Genomic DNA, 19,062 nt, shown 5'->3' with positions numbered 1-19,062 from the left:
CTCCCTGTGCATGCGTGGGTTTTCTCCGGGCACTCCGGCTTCCTCCCACAGTCCAAAAATATGCTGAGGTTAATTGGTTACTCTAAATTGTCCGTAGGTGTGAATGCGAGTGTGATTGTTTGTCTGTATATGTAGCCCTGTGACAGACTGGTGACCTGTCCAGGGTGTCCCCTGCCTTCGCCCAAGTCAGCTGGGATAGGCTCCAGCACCCCCCGCAACACTAATGAAGATAAAGCGGTGTATAGAGAATGGATGGATGGATGGACCTTCAGTTTGTGCCACTGATTTTTTGTAGTTTCATAGCCACAATAATCCTGCATAAAAGTGACTATAAACCAGAAGGTTCCGGCTTTTGTTCTAGCAGCCGCATGTTACTAACAAACTATTTTAAGGGTCACATACAGCTTTATTACTTTCAGACAACCAAACCAAATGTTGTAAAATCAGATTACAATCCTCTCATAAACCAGAGCGTCAAGCCAGTCGAAGCATTTCTATAATTCATTAATGTCGTTTCTTCCAAGCCCCCATCAGTCTCCATTATGTAGAACATTTTTTTTTAAAAAAAACAACAAAAAAAAAAAAAAAACATGCTCTTAGCACAAGCCTGTGGTTGAATAAATGACAAAAAAACTTCCATCAGCAGACGCTTTCACGACCCTCCGTAAATCAAATGTACAGCGGAAGTGGCAATAAACGAGCTTCTAACGGCAGAGTTTGACTCGTTCTTGTTAACGTTTAATCCTCAGTACTGGTGAGAATAAACCTGACAAACAGTCCTCAACTGCACAGGCGTGAAAACACAGACGCAGCACACGGATAATGACCTGAAATCAATCAGAGCTTCAGAGGGATTATTCGCACATTGCAGCACAGATCGGGTGGCACCAGTCTGCAGCCTCTGGACGCTTTGGATTTGGTTCAGGAGGTGATGTGAAAAGAGGACGATGTTTAAAAAAAGCCACAGTCTGAAATCTGTTTCCTCAGGAGGACAGAATTAGACGAACGTAGAAGGAAACGTCTGTTCACCTCAAACAGCAGCTCAATGTGAAACCTCTAAAAAGCAACTGACTAGAGACAGAAAAGGGTTTAAAAATCTAATTTTTAATTCAATAAGGACCTAAAATGTTTTTGATTTGACGCACATAATGAGACCCCCTGAGAAATCAACACTATTGCTTTATTGTTTGACCATTTTCTCTTTCAGCGCGACTTCTAATTAGGGATTTCAAACTGTTTAATAGATTCCCAAACAAGCTGCATGACGTTTGAGATGTACAATTTGTTTTTGTTTCAAAAATATTAATGCTGATCACAACTTTGGCTTCCCTCAAGTAAGCGAACACAATTGATTGATTTTTAAAACTCTCTGCTCGAGGAAAACTCTGCTGCATATCAAATCAAGAACTTCTTTAAGAGGTCTGCTCCATCTGCATCAGTCTGTACGAATTTTATTTTTAAACATTGTGTTGCACAACAGAGCAGAAGAGGCAAGATTTTAAAAAAGAAGAAGAAGAAGAAGAAGAAGAAGAAAAAAACCCTCAGTGAGCTGCAGTCAGATTGGAGATTCGGCGAGGACATCTGGAGCGAGTACAGTACAGCACGTCAGCGCTACACCTTCTGGCAACAGTTTCCATTAAAGTCAGAGCGAGAGCTGTCGCCAAATGTCTCCTTCCGCTTGGTCAGACCCGTTATTTATTCCTCACTGTGTGTGGCCACGGGCCGTAAATACATCTGTAATTACCCACACTGCCGTCAGGTGGGGTTAATGGAGAAACCATTAGCACGAGGAGAGAGTGGATGGATGGAGGAGGCAGGGAGGGAACAACAGTGGAGGAGGAAACCATCATCACCATCACATATTAATCCTCAGGACTCAGCTGCTTACTGCTCTGATCAGGTCAGCAATTAAAACAGCATCGTGCTAAATTAAAAAGGCAATATGATGATTAAAATCACTAATGAGGCTGCTGCTGCTCCACATTGAACTGATGTTTGACTTTTCCTTGTATGTCTGCAGCTCTGAGTCCACTGGTCCCCACTGAGGATGTAAAGATTTCATTACTAAATAGTCTCATGTCTAAAGAAGAGGTCTCAGTAAAATGTTAATTTGTTGGAGATTACCTTCTGGATCAGCTGCATCTGCTGATTTATATTTACCTGGTTTCTCATTTGAACTTCAATTGTCAGTTTCAAATAAGCATTCAGCCACTGCACACATTTCTCGGACGTCCTGATCGAGGTTTTCACCTTTGATCCAATCAGAGTTGGTTAATATCAAGCATCTGTTAATATGGAGTCCTACTCTGATACCATTTTTCCAAGATAAAAAATGGTATTTCAAGTACATTAAAGTTATTAAAATAAATCCAATCCTAAATTATAAATACACCACCAGTCAACAGTCTGGACACACCTTCTCATTCAATCATTCAATGTTTTTCATTTATTTCCATTATCTACATTGTAGAATAATACTGAAGATTAACACTTTTTTGTTTACAACATAATTCCATATGTATTCTTTAATAGTTTTGATGTCTTCAGTATTAATCTACAATGTAGAAAATAATAATAAAAAAAACATTAAATGAGAAGGTGTCCAAACTTTTGACTGGTATTGTATGTTTTGTAACAGTTAAGGGATCTTTCAAAGAGATTTTTTTTCCACAGATTTTTCCTGTTTTGTTAAACTAGTGATAATATCCAGTAAAATCTGACCCAATCTCTGCATCAAAAATCTGGACTTTTACAAGCAGCAATTTGTTCTTTTACAATGTTTGACCAAAAAAGCAACAGTGCCAGAAAAAAAATCTTGTAAAATTCTAAAACTTTAATGTCAACTTTCAAGTCAGTCCACCTTTGAGAGTTGTTCTGAAATTCTCTTATATATATATATATATATATCATCTCCAGCAGCACCTGACCTGAGTAAAAAAGCAAATTTATCACATTTTGCTCAAGAACTTCACTGGAGTTTGAAGTTTTCTGCTGTAAAACAAGAACTTGCAACTGTCTACATAATGGCAAATAACTGCTTTAATGACAAACCATATGTGTTATGTCTTCTTTGTATATTTCTGTTGCAAATGTTTTCCAAATTTGTGCTTTAATCCCTTAAATCCTCACTGATGTCACATTATTTTTATTTAGTGTCATAACCAAAGTGTGGTTTAGTCGGCCTACACACAGTTGGTGTTAGATCTATTACCTCCATAATTTATTCATTAAATTGGATTTCAATATAGGAAGCATAAAGAAAACGATCAGGCGTTTCCTTTAATGTGTGGTTTTTTTATTCTCTCCTAAAACAAACCTTTCACTATATTAGCAGAAGAGGAAGAATAATCGCCCAACGTTAAAAAAGTGCAGCGAATTACAAAAGTTGACGGTTAATAGAGGCAGGATAAAACGTGTTACGACTGTGAGCTACAGAGCACTTTGAGGCTCACTCAGCAGGGCCTGTAGCATGAATATTACACTGCACATACCTTTGAAATATTGATCAGCCGTATTTTAATGGTTAGGTCCACTTCCAGTGTAGCTCACAATAGAACAGGAAGAGCTCATTAAAGAGCAGAGCAGTCAGTGTTAAATGTAAGTTAAAACGTTACAGCCGGGCTTCAGACAAGTAGCCGAAAGACTGAAGAACAGAAGGAATTAAATAATTGATTTATGTGATAAAAGTGTGTTTCTGTCCAATCATTTAACCCTTAGAGCCCAATGGACACACTTTGAGTCCTGATTCACATCCTTTCTTCTCAGTTTAATTGATCTTAAAGTATTTATTGCAGTGACACATGTGACATATGACTTGGCCTTTCCAACGATGCTAGTTGCTTGTGTTGGCGAGAAAACATTCGCCCGATTTAGTACATATGTGGACACTTCAGGAGGTAAAATAATGGCATCCATTTCCATAAAGCACTTTTTTTTTTTCCAATTTCTAGGTCAAACAATTTCCCACTATCATGGTTTCATCAACTTTCCTTCCAAATATCAAGAAAAGACGTCACTACTGCCAGCATTTTAGGATGAGACGCATGTAAACATCATTTCACAACCCAAAACATTCTTTCTTCTTCATATAAAAGCTACTATTGAAAATCTGCAAGTATTACCACATTTACTGATGGAAAAGCCAGATAGTTTTTAAAAAAAAAAAAAAAGATCTAGCATGTATGGCTAGCCCTTATGATGACCATGACAAAAGTAAAGGTAGTGAAATTACCCTGAGAATACCCGCAGAGGGCTCAAAGGGTGAAAAGAACATTATTTTGACCCTAAAACAGTCAAATAAATACTCACGTGTCTGTGCTAAGGATATAAAACTACACCTGAGAACAGTTGGCTTAGCTTAAACAGGAGGAAACAGCTAGCCGGAGAACAATACGACATCTAAAACTATGACTTGTTTGGATTCCTGTTACAGAAATAAAGCATTAATGATCCCCTGACTTCAGGTTCAGATTCATTAGACAGTTAAAATTAACTTATTCAACACTCAGCAAGAAAATAAGCAGATGTATTTAAGCTAAGTTAGTCCTTTAAAGAGGCCATATTGTGAACACCTACAGGATTATAATTATAAAAGACCACTCTGTCCATTTCTTTTTCTAACTTTGAGTATCAACAAGGCATTTTCGCCCAGAAACCTGCTGCTATTTTCTCTTTTTTGGACTATTTTCTGTAAACCGTATAGATGATTGGTATTAAAATTCCAGTAGATCAGCACTTTCTGAAATAGTCAGACCAGTCCTGTCTCTCACCAACGACTAAGCCATTCCAAAGTCACTTATAGCACTTTTTTCCCCTCATTCTGATGCCCAGTTTGAACTTCAGCAGATCGTCTTGACCACGTTTACATGCCTGATTGCATTTAGTTGCTGCCATGTGATTGGCTGATTGCATGTTTGCGTTATTAAGCAATTAAACAGTTGTACCTAATAAAGTGGCCGGTGACTGTATATGCAATGAAGTGTAGCTCTACTGAGGAAATCCCGCGGACTAAGGGGCAGCTGCTCGTTTGTAAAATCCAATCCCAACTAGTTGCTAAGCAGGCGTTATGCAAATTAGTAACATGATGATATAGATACGTAACGGAAGAGAAGCCTGGACTTTAAATGAGGCATTTCAGGCACGTAAGGAGAGAAAAATTCCATTTGGAGAAGACTTTACAAGTTTGCTGACTTTTTACAGGCTCAAGAAAGCAGCACTGAAGGAAATAGAAAAGCCCAAAAAGCAGAATATAGGCTCTTTAAAAATCTGTCAAGAGTGGAAAAAAACCTTGGAAAAGGTCAGAGGAGCTGTAAGTTTGTGAAAGTGAGTCTTTAAAGGCTTAGAGGCTTTGGATTACAAAACTGATCCAAACTATTCACTTCCCTGATCAATAAAGTATCGAGCTGATGCTGCAGTCAAATGGAAGCCAAATGGCAGTTATATAATCTCTCCTCTGGTAATAATAGCAGACGCTCCTACTCACCCTGGAAACACTACAGCATGATGCTAAAGTACACAACACACACACACACACTCTACTGTTCACAGAAAGTGAGGGAAGTAGAAGAAGATACGTTTGGAGTTTCACCAATTCCGTTTGCAAAAAATTAAATAAAAAGAGAACAAATTCAAGAAGCAGATCCAAATTTAAATGTCTCAAGGAAAACTTTGTCTCCAAGAATTGTGCTTATGCAAAGAAGAACTGAAACGTTGTGAGTAATGCTCACTATGCGTTTAATAAGGAGACATTTCTGTTTCTGCAATATGTACACAGACGTCCCCGATCAAGGTTTTTCTCCCGAGTTAAATGATATTGACCTTTCACTATTATATATATATATATAACAATATTATTATCAATATTTCACTATCAACTGATAGTGAACCCAAGTCTGATGACATTTTTCTAGACAATACAAACAAAAACTACACTAAAATATAATAAAATCCATTTAAGGCTGTAAAAAAAAAAAACTAAGTGAAAGTGTTATTTTTAAAATTATTTATTGTTATTTGGCAGATTCTTCCTTTTTTGTAAATTATAGATATCTTGCTTTGTTTGTTTTTTTTAACTAGAAAAAAAATATTTCCATGCAAGAGCAAAGGTCAAAACTGTATATAAAGAAAAAAAAATCTGTGTTTTTACAAATGGAAATCCTTTCTTTTATGCAGGAACATAAAATGACACAGCTTTTACAGTACTTAAATCTGAAAAAAAAAATTATTATTTTTTTATTTTTCAACACTATTTTTTTAAATGTATAATAAGAATGGAAAACTGGTCATTTTACAAATTTTCCTGCTCTGTTAGATTACAGTTATAAATCTAGTACAACCAATGAAAGAAAGCATTGATTTGCATGTTGACTGTCAAAAAAAAACAGACAAAGCTGCAAAAAGAAAAAATGGACAGTGTTTTTTCTTTTCTTTTACTTAAGTCTGCATTTCCACTCATGCCAATTGGCTCTTTTAAAATGTGTCACTATAAAAAAAATAAGGGTATCAGTAAAAAAAAAAAAAAATATGTGAACAGTGAAATACTGCAATGTTCAAAAACTTTAAAGGCAGTTTTCTGTAACATGAGATTTTTACAAAATTTAAAACCAGTAAAGCAATGATATTTTACGGTCACACATTATAAAAGCACCAACTACTATTAGTAAAATACACATTTTTGATGTGGACATTTGGGACAGTTTTGGCTTGAGCTTTTCACAGCTTCTTAACTGTGAATATTTTCTGGTTTCTTTTCTCCTCTGTGACAATAAACTGAGTGTCTTTGGGTTGTGGGCAAAAGAGACATTTGAGGGCATCATCTTGAGCTCAGGCGAACATTGATCAGGGATTTTCATTTCAGCATTTTCTGACAAAAACATTGAATCAGTTAACTGAGAAAATAATCAACTAACTCGACAACAACCACAATAAATATCGGCTGCAGCCACTAAATGAATTGTTCTGCTGGAAACTGAGAAATGTGGAGGATCAGATAAACTTCTGATGAGCCTCATGACCTGATGTCAGCCTTGTTTATGTCCTAGTCTGGTTTGGAATGAATTAAAAGTCTGATTATCTGTGTCAGAATGCATGAATTCTGTTCATTCTAGATGCAGGCAGAAAAACCCAGGCTTGTGGATTTTTTTTCATCATCAGATGAAAATATAATTTAAAAAAAACAAAAAAAAAAACAAGCTCTTCATCAATTATGCACACACCTGAACCTCCCCAGACATCTCTGCCGAATAATTGTGGCACATCTGCTGTTTTTCCTCTTTTCCCTGTTATGATTATTATTTTCTTTTTTCATGAAATCCTCCCCTCCTCTCATCTCTTCTTGCTTTATGATTGATTACCGCCTCGGTCATCTGTCGCCACGGTAACAGGTCACACCACGTCACGCGGTAATCACAGTGGCCGCGCATCGTGAGGCGTAATCACATGTATACACATCACAGCTCCCTATTTATTCACTCTGATACGCGGCAGAATGACTCATCCCCCGTCCAGAAAGGCAGGATTAGTTCCTAACTGGCCGGTTGAGCCTTCTCTTTACATTTCACGTCACTGGAGCACAACCAGTGCAGCTCAGCTCATCACAGACAGATCAGAGAAAACGTAACAAGTATGCGGATGCCTGAACATTTCAGACCAGTGTGGTAGTCAGACGCTAAAACCAGCAAGTGTTGAATCTGGCTGCAGGAATTTAGTCCCTTTATCAGTGTCGTGTTCTAATTAGAATCAGATTGAAACTGGATTTATGAAGCTGATGACCATATAAGTGAGTATAACACTGATATATCAGTCAAACATTCTTTACACTGATTTTAGAGTTATATTGAGAAGGGAAATATATATATATATTTATGAACTAGTTTATTAACCCTTAAAAACCTACCAATGTGCATATTCTTTCATTTTTCAGCCCCTCCAGGAATTCGCGATGTTGCGATCGCGCAAAATCAACCAATCTCCCGCAAATTTTGCGCGGCCTTGCAATTTTGTCCAATCACCGCAACTTTCCCACAATTTTGGCCCGCCTCCTGTGAGTTCCACCAATCATAGCAGCTCCCAGCGCAAACGTAATGCACGTACATCACCGAATTCACTTCCTTGTTTATGGTTTGAAGATGCAGGCGTGTGCGATAGTAATGTCTCTCATTTACCAACAAAAATTACTGAAGACCGTGATAAACAATTAATTCACTGATTTTCTTCACCAAAGCAGAGCTAAACTGTTGGCAAGGCAAGGCAAATTTATTTATATAGCACATTTCAACAACGAGGTGATTCAAAGTGCTGTTTTACACCCATGCAATACTGTGGTGGAATACAAAAAAAAAAAAAAATCATCGATTGATACACTTTTTAAAAAAAAAAAACAACCATATTATAACGGCAGAAATGATAAGACAACAGACCAGACAAATCACCATGATGGAAACTGTTGCATCCAGATCTGTTAGAGCACTGAAAGAATGAGGTAAATTAATTATTCCACCTAAGAACACAGCGGAGTTATGTGACGATCAGCGTGTGTGAATCCTTCCTCTGTTACCAACATCACTCAAAAACCGACTCAGGGATTTGAATGAAAATTTAAGGGTCGGTCAGAAATAACACAAGGACCAAATGGTTAGACTTCGGCAGTGATGCGGCTTAAAGTTTGGATCCATGCATTTTTTAAGGATTCATAGCAGCACGGCATCTGATAGCATCACGGTAACCATGGCAACAGGTGAACGCTACCTCAGCAGCCTGCTGACGATCATGATTGTGATCCTACAACAAATCTACCACAGTGGACGTATTGGAAATGATACAAGGAACAGTTGATTAAATTGTGGGGGTGTCTCTAAGTCCCATCAATTCCAGTTGCCAGTTACATATTTAGGTCACGCGATTCAGTATGTACACATGCAGAACACACACCTGTCTTGGTGGAGGACTGCGCTCCCTCAGTGCTGTTCTTGTTAGTTGACGTGACAAGTCGTGAGCGTGTGTGTGAACACGTGTGTGCCAGGATGTGAAATGAACTTTTTAAGCCACTGACAGATATGTACAAATATGATTAATTCAATAGTAAATTAGAATTTTGTGCCGCAAATCTACCAACCACTTCATATTAAACCAGGATCTGCTAATTAGCTTCTGCTAATTTCCCACCACGGTGTGTCAGCTTGTGGAAATGGGTTGGAACGCAAAATAATTAATTTCGGAATAAATATTGTCAATTACAGCGTTGAAACATGTTCCATAAGCTGGAAAAAATGCAGCTTTTTAGCAGTTGTCACTGTCTCCCACAATTTTATCACAACAAATAAGCTTAAAACATTGCAACTTTTATCGCAATTTTTTAGAAAAACTGCCACGAATTCAGGCATTTTCGGCCGCAACAATCACGAAAAACGCCCGCGAAATCCTGGACGGACTGATTTTTACATACTGCTGTGCAATTTTTTGGTATTTTTTTTCTTCATATTTACTTTACATCAACATAAACATTTTGTCCCTAGTTTTAATAATATGCATTGACTTATTTCTTAACTACCACAATAAATTGCTTAAAAGTGCATAAACCTAAAAAAAAAAAACTCAAAACTCAAAACTTTTTTTGTTTTTTTCACATATATTTCAAAACACAGAAATTGCATAGCTGTATCCCTCTAATTTGTAAATGTAAAAAAGTTGCACAAGATCCCATGGTCTCATTTGTAGAGATTTTTGTTCTGTGCACTTTGTGTATTTTTACAAACTCATCACAGCAACGAAAAAGTGCTCTGAAACCTGGTGAAAGTGTGAAATGTTAGTGTTACTCCCCAGATTTTATATGCAAAAAGAATGATCCATCCATCTGATCTGGTTTCAAATCTACCACCAATCAAAAATAAATATGCAGTGGTAGCTGGGCTCAATAGGGTTACATTTCCAACAAATTAGTAAAGACACCATCTGGTCAGTGGTGATACACGCTCCGCTGCATGTGCTGCAGACAGGGCTATTAGTGTGGAAGCATGTACAGGTTAGACAAAGAGGGGATGTACATGTGGGAAAGTGGAATCCACAAAAAAAAACAAGCAGGAATCAGGCCACACTCAGTCCTGGCTCAAGGACACCAATTAGAGGTCACAGAAAGTAATTACACAATAAATTGACTAATAATGAACAGATTTAATGCTTAGAGTGGGGCGGGAACTAACGGTTAATGTCACGGTCAGTTATTTTCTGTAATAATTGATTAGCTGGTGGGTCTATAAAAATGTCCATCAGTGTTCCCCAAAGGCCAAGATGACTAATGACCAATTTAATCCACAACTCAAACATATTTACTGTCATAGAGGGAGAAAGAAACTGGAAAATGTTCACAGAAGAGAGAAAATTTTGACATTTCTCTTCTTAAAATAGCCCTCAAGCTAATTTGCCAATTACCAAAATACTTACCAATTATTTTAACAGTTGTTAACTTTCAGCTTTAACTTGTACCATTTTAACCAATTTTACAAAATCCCAGAAATTATATGAATATACAGGTTAACTTTTTATTCGGCATTTCTATTGGTATTTCAGCTATTTAGTGTGGTACTCGTTTTATTTTTTTAAAGGAAATCCTGACTTTTAGTTCCTTGTATGGATCAAATTCCATGTATCTTACGTTTGTCGTTATGAAACTAGCAACTCATAAATGTTTCATCACCATATCTTTGAAACTACATATGTCCACTCTGTAATGGAGGCTTAAGGTAAATTAGAATTCTGAATAATTTAGTGTCAAAGCTGTGGTTACCTCTCTAAACCCTAAAACACATCGACAGATTTGAAAGCTGCGTCATTAAAAAAAACAAAACGTGATTGTTTGCAAAATGTAGTTGGAAATCGGACCTTTCATTGTGGTATTTCTTCAAAATCTCATCACATCTCATTTAAAAATTTAAAATTAAATTTAAAAATAGGCTGCTTGCTCCAAATCGTGCAAAAAAAACCCTCAAAATTCTGCGTTCCTTAGTACAACTGAAAGGGAATGATGGACTCATATGTGGCCAACAGTCACACGACAAAAACGACTGAACTGCAGGCAGTGTCTACACAGAGCAGAAACAAATTACAGGAACTGAGAGGAAAATCAAACGCTATTCATCAATAAAACAAATGCAGCATGGTTAAAACACAGTATACAGAGGAGCAAGCTGTTGGAAAATACATTCAGCATGGTGAAACACCTTTCTATAGCTGACATGCAGAGTAGCATGGTTTGCAGAGGTTTAAAACAATATAAATAGTTATTTATCTACAGCACATGGAGACAGTATTTATACACCTGTGAGCACTTGGGAAAATGTTGAACTGGAATGTGGATTCAAGATTTCAGGCATTTTTATGGCATTCTAACTGTGTTCTACAGCACAAAAAAACGCATTTCTGAGCTCCCTTTCCTACTAGTCATGGTTGTTCTGTTTCCATAAAGGTGCAGGACTTTATACTGCAGTGAAAAATGAGCCACAGTGAGAAAAAAACACCCAGAACTGCCTGGGGTTGAGAGGGTTAACCTGATAGAATCATTATTCTACATTAGATTGTTGAAGCTGCTTCAGCGCCACACACAACATCATACATCTGTTTTCACTGGCTGAACAGCGCTGCACATACACAAATAAACTGTTTCCAATACATAAAATCTCACCCGGCTGCCAGTCAGGGTTTGTCCTCTGACATGCATCACCGGTCCCCCCACTAACCCCGCTAACCGCTGCATTAACATAAAGCCGCTCGAGGTGAAGTGTGAAATGGTTCTGCGGCGGCCGGCAGCCAAACTCAGGCAGCCATCAGGAATTCCGGACGCACACTTGAAGGATTTCCGAGCGAATGGAAATGACGTTTTTCATTTCCTCAATCAGATTTTCACACCTCCTGGATGGGTTAAGTGCGGAGTCGGTGGAGGCAGCAAAGTGCCACCGCCACCGAGGAAGATGGGGGAGGTCCGGGGCTGGTTCCTCACAAAGCAGCACTTTGGCACACCTTCCAGCAAGTGATGAATATTTAAATGTTGCCGTCTAAAAACCACACAGGGGAAGAGTCCACCTGTGTTGTTACACAGAGGCGACAGGGAGGGAAAAGAGCTGCCAAAACGTGTGATTTTGAAACATTTGCTCCGGTTTCTGCGAGGACAACGCAGAGACGACGCGTGACGCAACTCGCCTGCCAAATGGCAAACTGTGCAGCATCTTTCAGGGGGTTAGTTAGAGGCAGAGGAAGCAGCGGAGTGTTAAAGAAGTAACAGCTGTTACAACGGGACCCCAGAGGTTAACAGTGTGAGTGGAGATGCTATTCAGGGCTTCCTGCTGACAGGTTATATGCAGCATTTAATTCTCAAACAGAGGCGAGATCTGGTCATCGTTTAGGGCAGCAGTTTTTCATTCTACTGCAAAATACAGCAGCCACAGATGATTTTGGGATTCAATATCGACTTTTGAGAAATACGGGAACATTTTTCTGCAAAGTCCTTTTATAATGTGACTGAATCTCAAGCCTTAAATCTGAAAAATACCCCATCAGGGTTATTTTAATTTGGGGTGGACCCTGAATACTTCACACACGTGACATTTTCACCTCAGTGGAAACAGCACAAGTATAGATAGAAGTAGAGAGAACTCAAACATGTCTTCTGTGCAGAAGAACATAGCACTATTGTACATTCATTAGGCATTGTACTTTGTCTTTAATATAGTTAGATTTTTTAGCCTTTTTATACTTTTGTATCTCTCATCCTGCCTTTTCTGTATCGAGCTGCTGTAACAGGCGAGCAATAAAGTTAGTCTTTTCTTATTCTCAAACCGAAAAAAAATACATTTTTGATTATTTGTGGCAGAAAAATATAAGAAACTTGGAATTAACACGTACAGCATATTTCACAACATTTTCAACACTGGAAAAAATAGTAGTTTAACACATTAAAGATATATTACATCTAAAAACTTGGCATTTTTTTCATACTACTCTCAAAATCAACTCGAGAAGGATGTTTCCTAATGCTGAAAGCATCTTCCAGCACCATTTTGAAACCATGCTGCATACACATTTTACTTATCAATTATGTTTTATTTTCCTCTCAATCTCTGTTATTTGTTTCCAGAGGTTTCCCTACTGAGCTGAGTCACTAATGGTTTTACATCTATCTATCTCTCCATCACAAACTCAGGCTTAGATTTGGTTAATTTTCTAGATGGAACACAGGTTATACTAAATGTATTCAATTCCAATGGCAAAGTTGAAAATCCCGATTCCTTCCGTAAATATTTAGTGAAATTTATGTGATTTTTAAAGGATAACGTGCTTTTTATACCAGCTAGTTTTACGCTTTAGAGAGTTAAAGCCAAACTCATTATTGGTGGTTTCCAGAGAGAAGAGTTTTAGTCAAAGTACTACTGTAGTTCTACACTGGAAAACGGTGGATTTCTCCCTCAGGGTTGGGAATGAGTTGCTACAAGAAGTTCAAATATCTTGAGATTTTGTTTCATCCAACAGGCAAATTGGAGCTACATCACCACTAATGGGACCACTGTACCAGTCCAGCCTTACGTTCACTTTTCAACCCTCACCTACAGCCACAAACTGTGGGAAAACTCAATGAATGACTTTACTAATGCATGCAGCCAAAATGAGCCCCCACTGTAAAGCAGCTTACACATCGGATGAGGAGATCAGATATCTGAGGGGGATTAAATATTTCATCTGGCCTGGGAACGCCTCAGGATCCCCCTAGGAACAGTTGGGTAGTGGGATGACTGGGATAACTTGCTTATCCTGCTGCCAGACTCAGGATAAGTGGGTGAAAATGGATGAACAGATCAGCATGTTGATATGAAGAACGCGCATCTTTGTGCAGTTCCACTCAGGTTAATGCAGCATTTAGCTTCCTATTTCAATTGTTTGTGTGTGAGTCTGAGAATCTATTTTTATTATCCTGCGTTTTGTAATTGTTTGTAAATCACTTTGAACTGCATTTGAACCGTTTGAAAAGTGGAAAGCTGCATAAGTGAAGTTTGATTGAGTGATTTACACTTCTAGTTTTGTCTTACTAGGTCTCTGTTTTTGCAGCAGGAGTTAGTTGTTTCAGTTACTTTTGTCATGTCCTTTTTGTGAGGAGACCAAATCTGAGCTAAAAAAAACAAACAAAAAAAAACCCACAGATGACATACACGACAATTTTTCTGGTTGCGTTTCCAGAGAAACGCTGCAAATGCTAATTCAATCAAAGCAGACAAAATTGAAAATTTTAAATTTTGTCTCGACACAAAGCATCTCCATCTGAACTTACCCAAACTAGTTATTTCCACAAATTTATTTTTATGCACATATTGAAGAATCACATAAGAAAAAGTTATTTGAAACGGCAAAATTTTGAAAAAATTCTGTAATTGTGCAAAAAAAAAAATTTTCGCTTGCTTTAGGTGTTTTTTTTTTTTTTTCAAGAAACGGTTAATATACATAACGGGACATGAAAAGAACTTTTCTGAACATATTCGAATGCTGTGCACATCCAATTCATACAACTGATCAGCTGTTTGTGCTTCTTTCATTATCGTCACCATCGGACAGCATGAAACAGAACAGATACCAGCAGATATGACAGAACTGTTACAACTTTCATGATTAAAAACAATTCTTGAAGATCTCTCCATTTTTTCTCATAGATGGATAACGTTTTGTTTGTTTCTTCGTGTTCAACTTTCTTTGTAGTTAGAAAACCATTTACCGAGTTGTTATTTTCCTCTTAGGTCTTTGTAACTTGGCATACGCTGCCACCCTTTGATGACACCACACGGTCTAGTTTACTTAGCTCCAAATGGAAACAAGCCTAAGATGTACTCTCTTTTTTAAAAATCTGAGCTATTTTGGAAGGTTCCTTCAAATTTAATAGACATTTAAACTGAAACATCACTGGTGTTTCCAGCAGAAAACAGCTGTTTCAGATATCAATGTCTGGAGCCGGTGGAGACCAAAGCAGAGCTAAAAATATATTTAATGCATTTTACTGAGTATTTTGCTGTTCTGCTGCCCCCATGTGGCCAAAAAAGTATCACAAAGGCTGTTAACACAAAGCAGCTGCAGCTGAAATTGCTCTAAATGGAAAATTGGCCAACTCTAAATGCTTTTGATTCACCTGTTCTCAGACAGGCTGGTGGCAGTAAGCTAACATGCAAACTGCTGACAAACTACTGCAATCAACCTGATGACACTTGAACATACGGAGCAGGAATGGAGGCACATTACTTCTTATCGACAAACACAGCTGCTCCAAAGACGCACTAAAATCCAAACATAATGTCTCCTCTGTTATAGCTCAGTTAATGTCCTTTAGATTCCAGTCTTGGCTGATCTGGCGACACCTGTCGTTACTGATAAGGTGCGTTTAATCCTCCACATCTCAACGTTTGTTACGGATCCGAACATGTATCAAGCACCGATTACAAAAAACACCCTCAGCAGCAGAACAACAACTCACAGTGCAGCCAAACAAACTGGGCATTGACAGGAATGTGATGTGAAATAATGAGAAATGGAACAGGATCCCTTCTCTTCATGACGCAATAAAACTTTAAAGAAAATCCCTTCCAACAAGTAAAACTCCAGCATTCTAAATGCTGAATGCATTCAGAAAACATGGACCTTGTGCTGTCAGAGTCCCATATTACACAATCTGACAGCATTGTGCTGCTCTAACTGGATGTGGTGGTGCTAATATAAATAGTTCACTGATTAACGTCGGTCTGAGTTACAAAAACAGCATGAATAATTAATAATTTCACAGCTTAATGACAAACACATATTCTACTTAATGCTGATTATTTGTCTGAAATAATGGACCGATTCAGAGAAGAGTAACAACTCCAAAAACTATGATGTTACTAAAAATGAAATCAAGTCAATAAGGGAAAGCAACAAATCCTTATTCTAAAAAGGAATACAAACTACACACAAAACAAGGATGGCTTCTATTTCTATCATTTAAACAGGCAACAGCAGATTAATTATCTTGGTAAATAACAAATCCAGCTCATTTTCTACAGTTACACAGCACCTTGGCTTATATGAATGCAACATGAAACCTTGTTAAAGCTGGTAAATTATAGATAGAGCAGTGAAAAAAAAACAACATTTCAAATTGAATTCCGGTGTAAAGTTGCATAAATTGGAAATATTCACAAACCAAGCACAGCACTTGAGTAAACCTACGTGGTTGCATTCCTCTGCAGGAGGTTAAGGCTAAAAAAGGCTTCCCCCTCCTGACTGTCCAGGTCGGTATTATGAAACATCTGCAGGTGGCACCGAGTCGGAGCTTCACCACACAAAAGCATGACAAACTGAATAAACCACAACTGGAAGAATGAGTCAGTGAAGAGTGTTTTTGGCAAAAAATAGAAGGTCGCAGCTGCAGCAGAGTGCAGAGAGAGACACATTCAGGTGGATGGTAAAAAAAGAAAAAAATGTGGTAAAGTCAAAATAAATCTGTTTTCTGATTTATTTTCCCCATGCTTTGCTACTGTTTGTGTAGCTGCTTTCATGTGAGTCTCCAGCTCCCATTTATCTGCTCTGAGCGCAGATCGGTTCATGAGTCTGCACCTACAGCTGCTGCATTTATTATGCATCCACTAAGAAGTAGGTCATGACCTTAAGATTTACCCAAATTCAAGCATTATACATGTAAAGTAGCAAACACGGACTCATTTGTGTCTTCAAATGCATGAAGTAACATGGAATTAATAGAGTGATTTGTCACGCACAGAATTATTTAGACTGCAAATTGAAAAGTAAAAAAAAACATGAGGAGGTGGAAGAAGGGGGTGTTTCTGGCTCAGCGGATAAGAATGTGGCTCAATTATCCAAAGAACAGGTCACATGGACTTAACCTGCACACACACACACACGATCAGAGACATGCTCACAGTCCAGCACCAGCAGGAACACACTCACAGATTTAAACTGCTTCCTGTTCAGTCAGATCTGAAGTGGAAATGTGCCTCACCTGTGTGTGCAGTTCGGAGGGCTGTTACTTCCACTGTAGTTCCCAGCAGGGAATCACTCCATCTCCTAATCCAGCGGGTTAGAAAACCATCAGAAATCCATCCAGAGTCAGAGGAAAAGCTCTGCACAAAAACAAGAAGAAGAAGGGGGTGGCATCGTCTCCAATCCAGAAGGTGCACTCACATCAACAAGCCCCGCAATCAGAAAAGAAAAAAAAAACTGTCCTCATGCACACATGCAGAGAAGCGACGAGAGAAACACCGAGAGATGCTGCAGAGCTCCGGAACCGGGGGCCGAGTCCGCGCAGAGTTCAGTCCGGGGACGGTGCACTCTGCCTGGGCTGGGAGAGCGAGGACGCCGCGGCTGTCAAGATCCGTCGGTGTGCGGTTCATTCACAGCGTTCGCTCCGTCTCCGTTCAGCTCCTCCGGTAAAATGAGTCGGGCTGCAGTAGCACCGACCCCCCCACCGAGACTTCAAGACCCGCCCCTTTCATACCGGCTCAGCCAATAGCAGAAGCAGCCTTGTCTTAGTCCCGCCCCCTTCCCCTCTCTCTCTCTCTCTCTCTCTCTCTCTCTCTCTCTCTCTCTCTCTCTCTTCCTGCACAGTTTGGCAATACAAAGACTCACACCGGGAGCCAATCACACTTATTCAGGCTCTAACACAAGCGGACACACTCGTTCAGAGCCTCTTCTGTCCACATCTGACCAAGCCGCATTAAAGAGATTTCACAGCGATTTGGAGCTGAGTCACCACCTGTAGCTGCACAGTCTGCCCAGAGAAAGGCCGGATCCAGACCCAACCACTGGAACTAAAGGTTTAAATCAGAGCCCACCTGAAGAACAAAGAGGCTTCAGTGCAGTAACAGAAGAAAGACCTGCAATCAGGGCCCTTTTTATAAATACAGACTTTATTTTAAACACATCTGCAATAATTATTCATTAGTTTCCAAAAGACTCACACAACATTCACAAACTTGCAAAAATAAACTTATTTGAAGTGTTTTCGTTCTCCTGAAACACCTAACTCTTGCAGACTGGGACAACATTTAACAGTCTAATCTGCAAAAATGCATTTATTTGCACTGTTCAAAATGTGTTATTGCCAATTAGACGGTGCAAGCTTCACAAAAACTCCCACCCAGTCTTACTTGCAAAAATACATTTATTTGTACCATTTCAGTGGTGAGAAAACATCAAACTTTTTTTAGATACAAAGCCAAAGTGTCAAACTTAAAAATCAAAATATGACAACATTTCAAAAGTAATTTAATAAGTTAGGCAGTGCAAGCTTCAAAAACACTCTTGCACACTGTCTACCTTGCAAAAATTCAATCATATACTAGATTTTGTTGTTTGAAAACATCCAACCCTTGCAGACAATATGTGGACAATGCCTGTCTATTTTCCCACATACTGTCTGAGTTGCAACGATACATTTATTCATATATTTCAGTGCTCTAACCTTTGCAGGCTGTACATATAACCAACGTCTAAGTGGCTAACTTCTAAAATACATTTATTCGTGACATTTGGAAAGTATTCTTGTGAGTTAGACAGTGTAAATTTCAAAAACCTCCCACACACACTGCCTAACTAAAATGTTTGATTTTTTTGTTGCGATAATTCATCCATCCATCCTCTATACACCACTTTATCCTCACTAGGGTCACAGGGGGTGCTGGAGCCTATCTCAGCTGACTCAGGCGAAGTCAGGGGACACCCTGGACAGGTCACCAGTCTGTCACAGGGCTAAATATACAGACAAACAATCACACTCACATTCACACCTACGGGCAATTTAGAGTGATCCGTTAACCTCAGCGTATTTTTGGACTGTGGGAGGAAGCCGGAGTGCCCGGAGAAAACCCACACATGCACAGAGAGAACATGCAAACTCCATGCAGAAAGATCCCAGGCCCAGAACCGGGGATCTTCTTGCTGCAAGGCGAAATTGCTAACCACTATTCGACTGTGCAGCCCTGTGATAATTCAGTGAACTGAAAATGTCTAACCTTCATAGACAGAATATTTAAACAACGTCTAACA

The 19,062-nt window shown here is 38.7% G+C and overlaps 1 protein-coding gene across 2 annotated transcripts in view; it reads right to left on the bottom strand.

Moving 5' to 3' along the window:
* The window catches only part of large2 (LARGE xylosyl- and glucuronyltransferase 2), a 166,639-nt gene that overhangs the window by 134,006 nt on the left and 13,571 nt on the right, over positions 1 to 19,062 (bottom strand). Inside the window, exons 1-2 of one of the 2 annotated variants that reach the window (XM_051937203.1) lie at positions 17,278 to 17,439; positions 17,018 to 17,138 (exon numbers count right to left, since the gene is read on the bottom strand). The gene's annotated coding sequence lies outside the window, so the exon portion shown is untranslated. Of the gene's footprint in view, positions 1 to 17,017; positions 17,139 to 17,277; positions 17,440 to 19,062 lie in introns of those variants that run through there. The other variant, XM_051937210.1, reaches the window with a different exon arrangement.

Source organism: Acanthochromis polyacanthus, chromosome 2 (assembly GCF_021347895.1).
Source record: "Acanthochromis polyacanthus isolate Apoly-LR-REF ecotype Palm Island chromosome 2, KAUST_Apoly_ChrSc, whole genome shotgun sequence".
Lineage (NCBI taxonomy): Eukaryota > Metazoa > Chordata > Actinopteri > Pomacentridae > Acanthochromis > Acanthochromis polyacanthus.
Note: the sequence above shows the minus strand (reverse complement) of the source record. Positions and strands in the feature narration are given on the sequence as shown.